Consider the following 13,969-nt stretch of genomic DNA (forward strand, 5'->3'; position numbering starts at 1 on the left):
AATATGAATTTAAGAAGATTTAATTTCTGTTCAGTTTCATGATTCATATATTTCCTGTAAATAAAAACATAAATGGCAAGGAGTTCATTTCTTTCTTATTGTCATGATTATTTAGTGAGATAACATTTCTTTTTTATACACCCACAGCACCTAAACCCACCTTTAAATTGTACTCAGTTCAATGCAACCCAGTTTCTAGCCTTGTCTTTGTGATTTGGAGCTTGGTGTGATCCATCTGAAGATCACACTTTTCACGTCGTTTCTCCAGGTAGACCTTGTGTAGCTCCTTGACAGGCAGCATGAATGAAAGTGGAAAAAAAAAACTGTGTTAAGGCCAAGCAACTAGCAATATGTGTTCTAAATATTCCATATAGTGGATGAAACAGATGAACATGTTCTTATTGTTCCAAGCTGAGCCCTAGAGGTGGATGGGTCTTCATCTATTTGGGAACTGCCAGTCACATTCTGATAGAGGTCACAAACACTTTATCATGGCAGATCAATTACAATTACAATATCATGCTTTAAATTTAGCATGTACCTCTGTAGGCCTTCCAGTATCATCCTGCTCTGAATCAGTGGAGATGGTTTCTTCATCATCTTGCAACACTGATTGTTTTATTGAAAGGTATTCAAACCCATCATGCATTATCTAGTAATATTCAGATCACATACAACCACAGGAGGCTCAGTTACTGCAACACCGGCATCAATCACTGTGGAGAGATGGCATTACATAAAGTGTTCAGACTGTATTGATGGAGGGTCCATTCCACAGGTCATGCACTAGGAAGGAGATAATGTAAATTAAATGTAATGAACCTGCCTTGAACACAGGCACTTGTGTCCTGGGGGTTGTCAGCTCTGATGAGCTTCCTCCAGGGATTCTATCAGTTAAAGGCTCACCACTGTTCTGGGACAGTGCCAGCTCTTTGGCGCATGTGAAAGGTTGTGGTGGTGGACCCTTCCTGTTTTACATGCCTCAGCCTCCTTCCTATTAGCTACAGAGCCAGAATGAACTGTAAGCCATGTTTAGCTAGGCTACAATTAATAAAATTACATAATTATGTACAAAAATTCACTATACTATACTGTACTATATTGCACTATATTCTTATATTTCAATTTAGTTTGCTGTCGTGTGCATCTGAACCTAAGTGGATTACACCGAAATTGAGTAAATCATAAAAAATGTGTAAAAGCATGTGTAAAATCAAAACAAATATTATAACTGACATATTAAACATCATTTTGACATGTAAAAGGTTTGATAATTTAATTTGGACTAATGCAATAAGTCGGTCAGCAATTTTTTGCCATGCTGACTCCTGTTCCTTTGTGGACATTGATGTATTACTTTTGCATCTAAATACATGCTAATAGTCTACATATGCAGACACTAATATTTCAAGATGCAGTGGTTTGAAACTATTTTTCTCATTCACTTCCATGGTGAATCCTTTGATCGGCCCTCCTTTGAGCACTTTTTATAGTTAATCGTGAATATGCTTCTGTTAGGGTCAACTTAAAATTAACTGATCTTGATTAGCTGCTGATCAGCTAATCAGAACTTTTTATATGACTTGCTAAATTTAGTCAAGTTGGAGTTCAAAGTTGAATTTAAAGTTTGTTAAACCAGCTTTCTGGAATACCCCACTGTTCTTTTGTTTGTCATGTTTCATCAGACTCTCCCAGTATTCCACCCTGGATCGTACTTATGACATTAATATGAATTTGCTCTTAATAAATCTTACTCTTCTCAGCACTTGCTTCATCCTTCTGTTTGCTCAGAGTTACATATAGGTGATATTTTGTGTTGTGTCAGATTCTAGTTTAAATGTGACCCTTAAAAAGAGCAGTCAAACAACATTTAACAATAGGGCCAAGTCAAAATATATATCCCATCAATAATTCCTGCTCACTGTCAGATTTGATGAGCAGAAATGGAATTGTATGCAGTATGACAGAATTTAATGAGATACAGGGCTAATCCAAAGCTGTAGTCAAGGAACAGGCAAATGTCAATGTCCAGTAAACAAATGACAGGCTAACAAATCCAATAAGGGAATAGGCAATAGTGTGAACCCAGGGAACAAACATACAAGATGGTAACCAGAGAATACTTGTACAAAACAACAGCTCAGAAATATATTACAGGCAGTGTCCCCCAAAGCTGAAACCTATGTCATTTAAAAAGAGTGAACAGGCAGGTTTATGTTTTAGGCACCAATGATCTGGAAAAGATTACCAATGAACATTCATCAGGTTCCATCTGTCATTGATTTTAAAAAACAGCTAAAACATTTATTTACATTTAATTTTCTTTAATATTTCCATTATTTTCACTATTTACTTGTTTGTTGCCCTTTTGTGTTTGTATATGTATGTTTATAAGTTATTGTATTTTTTCACAATTTACTATTATTAACATTCTCTTTTCTTAATGTATTGTAGTCAGCCCGAATGCCGCAGGTCGTGGAGCAGGAGTCAGAAACTCCCTCGACTGTGAATGACGTTTATTAACAGACGACAACGGTGGCACTCATAACACTTAGGATTATCATGACTACACACTTGACATTAAACAAAGAACACATACACATTAATAAGTGACTACACAAACCAACGTTACGGCTGCAGCATTGTTCACAGAGAGCGATATTAACGCATACGTAGTTGACCAACAGGGAGCAGACTGACAGCGGCTTAAATAGACAGACAAACATGTAATAAACCCTGTGCAGATGTGTGCGATCCCAGGGGGGCGTGGTTACAAATTATACAACCGTGAATCCCCTGCACGCCGCGGGCCGTGCCACGTGACTCGCGGGGGGCGGAGCCTTCCGTAGCAGTAAACCCTCCCTAGGGGCGGGGCTTCCCAAGCCTCCTAATCCCAGCCCGCCGTGCACACATGGACACAGAACAGCAATGACCGCTGCCCAACCAGCACAAGGCGGGCTAGGAACCGGCTGCCAGGGAGACCTCTCCGAAAGAAGGAGAAAGGCAGAGTCCCTGCCTCTCTCGAGGCAGTCCAGTACGCTCCACGAGATGTGAAGCGCCTGTAAATGCACAAAAGGCCCGAGTAAACGCGTCCTCGGCCCCAATAGACACGCGGGGGGTACACCACGTCCACCCCGGTTCCGAACGTGCCACCTCCCCTAACGGTCCTCCTTTCCCCGGCCGCTCTAGGAACGCCCCAGAGGAACTCCCCCTCCAGGGCGTTGGGCAGACCCTTCCATTCCTCCTGGTGAGTCCGCAGAAGCGGAAGAACTCAGGCTTTCTCCACGTTAGCCCGAGACCTCGCCGACTCCACCTTACCGTGATTCTCGTGGAGCGCCTCGGCTCTCCTTGGCCCCAAGGATTTAACTAGACAGACACACATGTAATGTTAAACCCCGTGCAGGCGTGTTATCCCACGGGGGCGTAGTTACAAATGATACAAATGTGAATCCCCCTGCACACTGCGGGCCGTACCATGTGACTCGTGGGAGAAGGAGCATTCCGTGACGCTTAATATATCTGAATTTGCTTTTATTTGCTGCAGTTTTATTTTTCTGTTTTATTTCTTTTTTAATTTTATCTTCTTTCTGTGCCTGATTTGTAAAGAAATTTATGCTGCATTTTAATGTATGAAAGGTGCTATATAAATAACATTTTTATTGCAGCAAAAGGTTATTCTACCAAGTACTAGTCTGAAGAGGTTTAATACTTATGCAACCGCATATCTCTGTCATGCCCCAGTTAGTACCCAGTCAAGATCACACACTCAGCACCAATCACTTCCTCCCAAACACTTCCTTGTTCCTAATTACGCACTTATTGGTCATTGCCCACACTATTGTCTAATTATATCCTTTCCCTATTTAACTAATGAAACTTCCCTCATCCTAAAGCACTACTTTGCTTTGATTTCTCAATAAACCCATTTATCTGCATCGTTAACGCTCTTGTGTGTCACGTCCGACATCCAAACAAACTACAATACCCAGCATGCCGTTCGTCTCCAGGAGAGCGACTCATCCAATCGTGGACAGTTCATCAGCTCCTCATCACCTGCATATTGAGTTCACCTGTTTCCCATGTATATAAGCCTTTCTAAGACTGTATGTTGTTGCAAAGTGTTGCCTCCAGTTTGCCAGAGTATACTGAGTGGTTGTTTCCTGTTTTTGCTCTCCTGTGGTTTTGACCTGGTTTCCTGTTACTCTTGATTCTGATTTTTGCCTACCCATTGTTGGATTTTTCTGCCTGTGTTTTTGCTCTACGGTTTTTTGGACTCGGACTGTTTTCCTCTATGATTGTGATTACTCTTTACTGCATCTCTCTGGTTCTGCGCCTGGATCATTTCACCCCTACGGATTGGGGTTACAATAAAAGTCCTGCCTATTACCTGCATGCATCTGACTTTGCTTACAATGTTATATTGTGTCACCCCTGTGTTACAGAATGACACTGGCATTGAAGGCTGAAGAATGGTGTGCAACATGTAATGCATTCCTCAGAGAGGGTGTTTTAAATTTTTTCTTTGAAAAATGGAGTATGATGGTTTGCATAAAAGGCACTGGCTGAAACAATGCAGGTTTGCAAATATAGTTCTCATAAATATATACAATGCTAAAAAAATTAAGGGAACACTTAATCACAGTATAACACCAAGTCAATTAAACTTCAGGGAAATTGGCCTGTTCAGTTAGGAAGCCATCCAAAGTCTACTCCCAGTGGCAGGATAATAACATAAGAACAGACCCATCAAAGCTGGCAACCTAACTCTGCTAGAAAAGTATATGGGAGAAGGAGGCATCACAACCATGCCCAGGGGTTAGAGAACCTGAGAGCAGACCACAGCAACCTCCCTGTACAGGATCCTGTAACCATCATACTAGTAGATGTCCAAGAAAGGGTCTCAAGGATGAAGAGCTGGACATCTCCCGGCCCTGACATGGCCCACGCTTACTGGCTAAAGAAGCTGCTGAATGAATAAATGAAGGCCTGGCTGTCCTAATACTGAAGTTCTATCCAAATAATGGCCGATAACCTGCTTCTGCACTACATGGAAGTTCCTATCAGGCATCACTGCAGCTAAGATGAGTAGGCACATGGCTCAATACATGAACAGAGCCCAGATAGGCATTGGCAAGAATACCAGGGGAGCCAAGCACCAGCTACTGGTGAATAAAACAGTCACTTGAGATTGTAAGACCAGACAAACCAACCTGTGTACTGCCTGGAGTGACTATAAGGAAGCCTATGATTCAATTCCACGTGCATAGATCCTTGAATGCTTAAGGCTGTATAACATCAATAGGACTCTAAGAGTCTTTATCCAGAATTCAGTGGAGCTGTGGAAGACAACCCTAAAGGCCAACTTCAGACCAATAATATGAGTCAGCATCAAGTTCAGGATTTATCAAGGAGATGCCTTGTCCCTGCTGCTGTTCTGCATAGGCCAGAGCCCCTTCAATGAAATCATCACCAAGAGCAGCTACGGATACCATCTACAAAATGGAGCAACCATCAGCCACCTCCTATGCATGGTTGGCATGAAGCTGAATGCCAGAAGTGAACAAGACATTGACTCACTAATCCATCTCACCAGGATATTTAGCAACATTGTATGTCATTCGGATTGGATAAGTGTGGTACGGTATGGTCACACGGAGAGGGAAGGTGGCTAGAACAGAGGACATTATACTACCAGAAAGTAACATAGCAGATGTTGAGGAGAGCTACAAGTTCCTTGTAATCCCACGGGCAAATGGGGATCATGAAGAGGCCACAAGGAATACAGCTACAGCCAAATATGTACAAAGAATAATGAGGCAAATCCTGACAAATCAGCTGAATGGGAGAAACAGGATTGTAGCTATCAACACCTATGCTCTGCCAGTCATCAGATGCCCCACTGGTATAATAATCTGGCCAATGGAGGAGATAGAAGACAAGGACATCAAGACAAGGAAACTCTCTACAATGCATGTAGGGTTTCATTCCAAATCCAGTACTCTGAGACTGTACACTAATTGAAAAGAGGGGGGCCGAGGACTAGTGAGCGTCAGAGCCACTATCCAGGATGAAACAATCGAGATCCAGGAATACACCAGGATAATGGCTCCAAGTGGCAAAGGATGGAAATGAGGAAGAACCCCAGCACTGTATCTACCACACCAGGTAGGACCCCATATACAGGGTGTGCAAAGAGAAAATCCAGCACCTAACAGCGGGGTTCAAGATGCTAACAGTCAGGACATATATGGAATGCCATAACCAAGTGGCTGGCATAGTATACAGAAACATCTGTGCCGAGTAAGGGATGGAAGTCCCAAGGTCTAAATGGTATATACCCGTAGTATAGTAGTGGTGGAAACGCAGCAGAAGTGGGCTATAGTGATAGATGTGGCAATCCCGAGTGATAGCAACATCAGGAAAAAGGAACATAAGAAGCTGAAGAAATACCAAGGGCTTAAGTAAGAGCTAGAAAAGATGTGGGGGTTGAAGGCAACTGTGTTCCCATGTCAATCAGAGCACAAACTGGCAGATTGTCTCCAACAGATACAAGGAACAACATTTGAGATCTCATTCCAGAAGAGTGCAGTCCTGGGACAAGCTAACATACTACTATGCAGGATTGTCAAGCTCCCAGGCCTCTGATAGAGGACCCAAGCTTAAAGGAAAAAGTTCGCCTGGAAGGCAAGTGGGAAATTTTATATATATATATATATATATATGAAGGACCTTTGTCTGAAACCTTCTTTTTATTCACCTTCCCCGAGTGTTCTCTCTCAGTACTGTACAATGAAGAAGCACTATCTATGCTCACAGAGTGTTAATGCACTATAAGTTAGCCATAAGACTCAATAAAATAACACTGGGTATATTGGGTATTACAACTGAACAAGCAATGATATACTCATGCTCTGTGTGGGAAATTTGAAATCTGTTTGTACTACAGCTCTGTTGGATGTGATTTCTTTCAGTTCTCCAGTAACCTCAAGTAGGTGATATTATTCAGATCATGAACAACTCCTTTGAAAAAGAAAACAAATATCCTCTATTAAAGGAACAAAAGATAACTAACATTTGAAGAATCTGGTTTCGACAACTGCCTTTGTATCTGAAGGTCTGTGGTATGTTCATTAGCATTTTGTGGCACGTGGAGTAAAATCTTCTTACTGATCTTCAGGGGATTCCCACTGCACCACCTTTTGCTTCCTGTTCATACTTCACTGATTTCCATTTCTGTTTTTGCATGTTTTCCCATTTCTCCTTCCTTTCCTTTTCTGTATTTTTAAAGCTGTTTCTTCTCCCTCTTCTACTTCCACATCTTCCTTCTATTATCAGTATTTTCATTTAGCCATCACAGCATATAATCCTTTATTACCTCATACTCTTTTCCATAAAGCAGCCCCATTGTCTTATTTCTGCCTGAGGAATCCATCAGGAAGTCCTGGAGCAAGTGGCTGGATACAGCAATACACCTTTCTGCTTCCTCCTGGAAGACTCCAGGACAGGGTCAGCTTCTCCTGGAAGAATCCAGGAGAGGGTCTCCGCTTCTGGAAGACTCCAGAGCAGGATCACACCAGCAGCTGGGTCCAGGCAGTCTTCCCCTGACTCCACTCACTGTAATGCAGAGGCACAGTGCTGGCTGCTTGACTACTCTTTATTACGGCTGGCATCTCCTGCATCCATCCACTCTGACCTCCCTCCCAGTAGTGCCACCCTGAACTCATGCAGTGTAATGTCACATTCTAAATGCAGTGATGCCATGAAACCCAAGAGAACTTCTTAAACCATTTCAGGTCACATCAAAGTGTTCTATGGTGTGGCCTGCATAGGTTTTTAATAATCAGCAGTGATCTGCATCCATTCAGTAAAATCAGGCATTTGCTTATCTGCTGCACTGCCTTGTCTCTCACCATCCACAATAAGATGTATCAACTATTTTAAAAATGTATGACTTGCTTTTGCTAAATTGCTAAATTTAAAGTGCCATATTGCTGCTTAAAAGAGCACACTGAGCCTCAAATCATAAACATTCCTCTTCAGGATGTTTATAAATTGTTCCTTTTACAATATTGTTCAAACTTTACTGCACATTAAATTGTTTCGCTAAGATGTTGTTATTTGTCAGGGGGCCTCATCTTAGCGGGAAAGAGATTCTCCGCAAGGAGGAGCTACAAGCACTCAGGCAGATTTTGTGTGGATTATTGAGTGGAATCTGATGATGCTTGCTATCACTGTGTCCTTGTTTACCAAAAATGTTTTCACATTAACAATTAACAAACATAAATCAATGCACAATCATTTTAGAGTGGAATATTGTGACAATTTTATTGAAAATGTATAAATTCGTGTGCCATCAGCAGGGTGAAAAGCACCACTATTGGTGGTACTATATGGCACTATATGTACTATAGGTACTATATGGCACTATATGAAGAATTATTTAATCTGTTTGTCTCACATTATAATGCTCAAGTTTACATATCCAGTTCCTGAGAGTGGAGTATTCCCAAAAGGCCTTAAGTACAAAATAGGTCTCTGCTGCCACCAAGTGCATAGAATTTAAACTGCAGCTGTTTCCTCTGAAGCAATATTGCAGAAGGCTAAAGGAGTCTATTAGCTTTCTGTACAAGTCAAGGTTTTAACCACCACTGTCTGTATTGTTGTGTGATGTGATACAACACAGTATTGACATAATAGAAATCTAATAAAAATTATATTATACAGCTATGCTCTGTTCCTCTATTTTCTCAATGTGGAAGCTCAATAAAACATTCAGGTTTTTGTGTCCAGTTATGTCTATGGTTGCTTATAATCATACCAAATAGTGCGGAAGGTTAATTCCACCACCTCTATCTGAACTAAGAAAATGGTAAGAATAAAATAAATTAAAATCAAATTTATTTATTTATATAGCACTTTTTACAACAAATGTTGTCACAAAGCAAATTGTAAAGCTACAATTGTCCAAGTCCAAGCCAAGGGTGAGAGTGGCAAGTAAAACCTCCCTAGAGCATGAGGAAGAAACCTTGAGAGGAACCAAGACTCAAAGGGGGGGGCCATCCTCCTCTGGCTGACAATAGTCGACACTATAGTAACAATTTTGAGAGAATAAATAAATAAATAATAAAAAATTTAAAATAAGCAATTAATATCTAGTCCAGTTTTCTAGAGCTCCTAGTCTTGACCCAATGGTGTGCATGTGTCTGAAACCCATCCTGCAAGAGAACGTTCATCAAGGGCTATGGAGAAGTAATTGGCTAGGGTGGAGGTGTAGTGGGCTACAGCAGGGAACATCAGGGGTTGGTGGGAGTAGCCATGGCAGATGAGACAGGATGAGGCTCAATAACATCATGACATCAGGGGTACCTGCACAGAAAGATAGAATAGAATGTTAGGCATGTCCATATAGGAGGGTGTGTAAATTAGAGAACTATAATGTGTAAAGATGCACTCGAGCAGATCTAGCTATGGCAACACCTATTAAAAGTGTAGAGCCATAAGGAAACAAAGGCACCCTGGAACATCAACACTTTGCCACTCTCAGTCAACAAACTTGAGTGGCAAAAGCAAGCTCAAGTCACAGCATCATAACATTCCAGTCTACCATAATTCTCAATTCCCATGGACCCCCCCCCCCCCCTCCCCCCCAGATCTACACCTTTACCTATGATGGGAAGTAGTTAATAAAATACCTGGCTGTACAGATAGGTTTACAGCCTAGCCTTAAATATTGAGACTATTCCGGACTCTTGAACATTTACAGGAAGGTTATTCCATAGTGTGGGAGCTTTATAGGAAAAGGCTCTGCCTACAGTGGTAGATTTTCTTATTCTTGGTACTAGTAAAGAGCCTGCACCTTTTGATCTAAGCAGACATGGTGGATCGTAATGTATTAGACGTTTTCTAAGGTACTGTGGGGCAAGACCATTCATTGCTTCGTAGGTCATTAGAAGTATTTTATCAATACGAAACTTTACTGGGAGCCAGTGCAAAGTTGCACTAGGAGTGATGTGATCAAAATTTCAAAATTTCTAGTTCTAGTAAGAACTCTGGCTGCTGCATTTTGAACTAGCTGAAGCTTGTTTAGGCACTTATTGGTACAACCAGATAGTAAAGCATTACAGTAGTCTAATCTTGAAATGATAAATGCATGGTCTAGCGTTTCTGCATCACGTGAGGAGAAAATGTTCCTAATCTTTGAAATGGTCCTAAGGTGGAGAAAGGCGGTCCTAGAAATATTATTTACATGAGCTTCAAATGAGAGACTGGGATCCATAATCACTCCAAGATCTTTAACTGTTAGAGAAGATGTGATTGGGAGACCACTGAGGCTCATTGAGTAATTAGAGAGTGAGAACCTATCTGTCTCCGGGACTAAGAGAAGCACCTCTGTTTTGTCAGGATTAAGTGAGAGAAAGTTCCTCAATATCAAGTGTCTGACGTCCTTTATACATTCATCAACAATACTAACCTGATATATGTCCTCTGGTTTGGCTGAGACATATAGCTGAGTATCATCAGCAAAGCAGTGGAAACTAGCACAGTGTTTACATATAATGTCACCTAGAGGTAGCATATATAAAGAAAAAAGCAGAGGCTCTAGAACAGATCTTTGTCATACACCATAGCTAACCTTTTTGTATGCTAAGAAGTCTCCATTTATGTTAACAATCTGGTAGTGACTGACTAGGTAAGATTTAAACCAAGAAAGGGCTGTTCCCATAATCCCAACAACATTTTTGAGTCTATCTAGTAAAATGTTGTGATCAATAGTGTCAAATGCTGCACTCATTTCAAGCAATATAAGCCAAGAGGCATAACCCTTGTCAGAAACCAACAACAGGTCATTAACTACTTTAATTAGTGCTGTGTCTGTACTATGATTAGTCCTAAACCCTGACTAAAAGACTTGATGTATCTGGTTCCGATTAAGATATGAGCTTAGCTGCTGAGCTACAGCTTTTTCTAGGATCTTGGAAATAAATGGAAGGTTTGAAATTGGCCTGTAGTTTGACAGCTGACGTGTCAAGGTTCGATGTTTTGATAAGTGGTCTGATTACTGCTAATTTGAATGATTTAGGAACATAGCCAAGGATCAAGGAGGAATTTACTAAATTTAGTAATGGTCCTATTACTTCAGGTAGGATTTCCTTAAGAAAGTGTGTGGGCAGTGAATCTAGCAAGCAAGTGGAGAATTTTGAGCGTGAGATCAGAGCTGTAACTTCTGGGGCTTGGACAGGAGTAAAGAATTCTAGAGTCCTTTTTGGCTTGCTTGTTCTGATCTCTAAGTGGCTAGTTTCAGTGGTAATAAGTGCTTTTCTATACTTCAGAAGGCTCTCCTTCCATGCAAACTGGAAGACTACAAGCTTAGTGTGGTTCCATTTTCGTTCTATTCTTTGAGTGTAAATTGTGAATGTGATCATTATACCAAGGTACTAATTTTTTGTCTCTAATTTTTTCATTCTTAAGTGGAGGAACATCACTGAGCAGAATTCAGTTATTTGATCAAGTTCCATGGGGTTTGAGGGTATCTCAGTCACAAATGATAAGTGCGGACATGGTTGTGTGTCTGTTATGATAGTGAGGCGAGGTTACTATATTGTGGCTCATATATAGTTCAAATGAAATTAGGGAATGGTCAGAGATGGCATTTGACTGAGGTAGTATAAATACGTTCTCTATGTCTACATCATATGTAAGTACTAAGTGAAGTGTATTTCCACCAGAGTGTGTGGGTTCTCTTATACATTGGGTGAAACCAATTGATTCTAATATAGAACTAAAGGCCCATCTCAGAGGGTCTTGGGCACTTGTTGTTCAACTATTCAGTCGTGTCCGACTCTTGGATACTCTGTAGGCCAGTCCCCTTCATGCTTCCCTGTTCTTCATGGCTTCTTTCAGTTGCTTGATGTTCATACGAAGTTATCTACTACTTCTATTTCTTGATCTTTATGTGGACTTCCTTGTCGGCAGTGATCATGATCTTCGTCTTCTTTATGTTCAGCTGAAGTCCCATCTTCAGGATCAGCTTCTTCAGGTCCTTCTCATTCTGTGCCAATAGGGTCGTATCATCTGCATATCTCAGATTGCTGATGGTTCTTCCACCTACTTTCACCCCAATGCTCCAATCGTCTAAGTCCAGCTTCCTCATGATCACTTCCGCACAGAGGTTGAAAAGGAGAGAGTATGCACTCTTGTCTTGTGCCCTTTTTGATCTTGATCCCCATAACTGCTTCGCACTGTGGCTTCTTGATCATTGTAGAGTGACCTGATCAACTTGATCAGGTGTGCCAGCACTCCTACCTCTCTCAGTGCTACCCAAAGCTTGTCATGTTCGATACAGTTGAAAGCCTTGGTGTAGTCAATGAAGCACAGCTAGAGCTTCTTCTGGTACTCCCTTGCCCTTTCCATGATCCATCTCAGATTTGCAATGTGGTCATGGGTTCCTCTGCCCTTGCGGAATCCATCTTGGACATCAGGAAGTTCTTGATCAAGGATGTTGCCCAAGTGCTTCTGGATGATCTTTAGAAGCACCTTGCTGGAATGAGGGATCAGGGTGATCGTTTTATAGTTGGCACAATCACTGGTGTCTCCCTTCTTCAGCAGTGGGATGAAAACTGATCTTTTCCAGTCCTTTGGCCATGTGCAGGTCCTCCATATCTTCCGGCATAGTGTTGTCAGTGCAGTTCTTGGGACTGGTTTGAGCTGCTCCGCAGGGATTCCATCGATGCCAGGTGCTTTAGTGTTTGGCAGCTGCCACAGTACTTGATGGTTGCTTGGCGGGCAGGGAAAGACTTCTTCACTTGTTTCATGGTGGCAAATAATTCTCGGGTGTGGCCCTTTTTATAGGCTTTTTTGAGGCTTGTTCATCGGGCATTCAGGAAGTTGTTCTTGTCTTTCCTGGCTTCTCTTTGGAAGACAGCACTGAGTCACCTCACCTTATCCTGCCTGCCTTTAGCCTTAGCCTCTCTTCTCTTATCAGCAATATGGAGGATGATTGCAGTTTGCCAGTTCCCACCATGCACTGGCTTCTTGTACGGCACATGCAATGTGAGTGATGGTTTCCTTGATTTCTACCCACAGTTAGTCTGGGTCCCCTCGTTCCTTCCTCAGCAAGTCAAACCTGTTTTGATTGCATATTGTGTGGGGATCTTGCTGACATCGAACTTCTGCATGTTGCCTCCAGTTAGGAGGAGCAACATGCATCTTGCTTAATCTAACCCTGACTTTGGCTATAAGGAGTTGGTTATCGTACCCACAGTCTCCGCCTGGAAATGTTTTCATGGATAAAATTGATCCCCTCCATTTTTGCTGACAGAGGATGTAGTTGATCTGATGGCGATGTTGCCCATTTGGGGATGTCCAGGTGTACAGGTGCTGCTTCAGCTGGGTGAAGAAGGTGTTGGTAATTCTAAACTTGTTCTCCTGGTAGGACTACACAAGGTGGTCCCTGGCATCATTCCTCTTCCCTAGGCTGTGTCTGCTGACCACTCCAGCATTCTCTCCTTTTCCAACTTTGGCGCTGAAATCACCCATGATGTAGACAATGTCCTTTTTTGAGGTTATGTCGAGTGCGCTCTGGACCTGGGCATAGAAGTCCTCAATTTACTGCTCTGATGCGTCTGCTGTTGGTGCATAGACTTGAATGATGGTCACATTCAGAGGTTTTCTTCTGATGAAGATGGACATGATCCTATCGCTGATGTATTTAGGGCTTGCTACACACCTTGCGATCCTTTTATTGGCCACAGTGGCAACCCCCTTTCTCCTTTCCATCTTGTTCCTGAGTAGTAAATGATGTAGTTGTCTGAGTGGAATTTTTAGATCCAATCCAGTGCAATTCACTGACTCCCACTAGGTCCATGCTCATCCTTTCCGTTTCCCTCATGATGGTATCCAGCTTTCCCAACTATCCTGATTATTTCAGGTCCTCCTTCGTTCTTCCCAGTCACATGATTGATGCTGTCTG

The sequence above is a fragment of the Electrophorus electricus genome, chromosome 10 (assembly GCF_013358815.1).
Source record: "Electrophorus electricus isolate fEleEle1 chromosome 10, fEleEle1.pri, whole genome shotgun sequence".
Taxonomy (NCBI): domain Eukaryota; kingdom Metazoa; phylum Chordata; class Actinopteri; order Gymnotiformes; family Gymnotidae; genus Electrophorus; species Electrophorus electricus.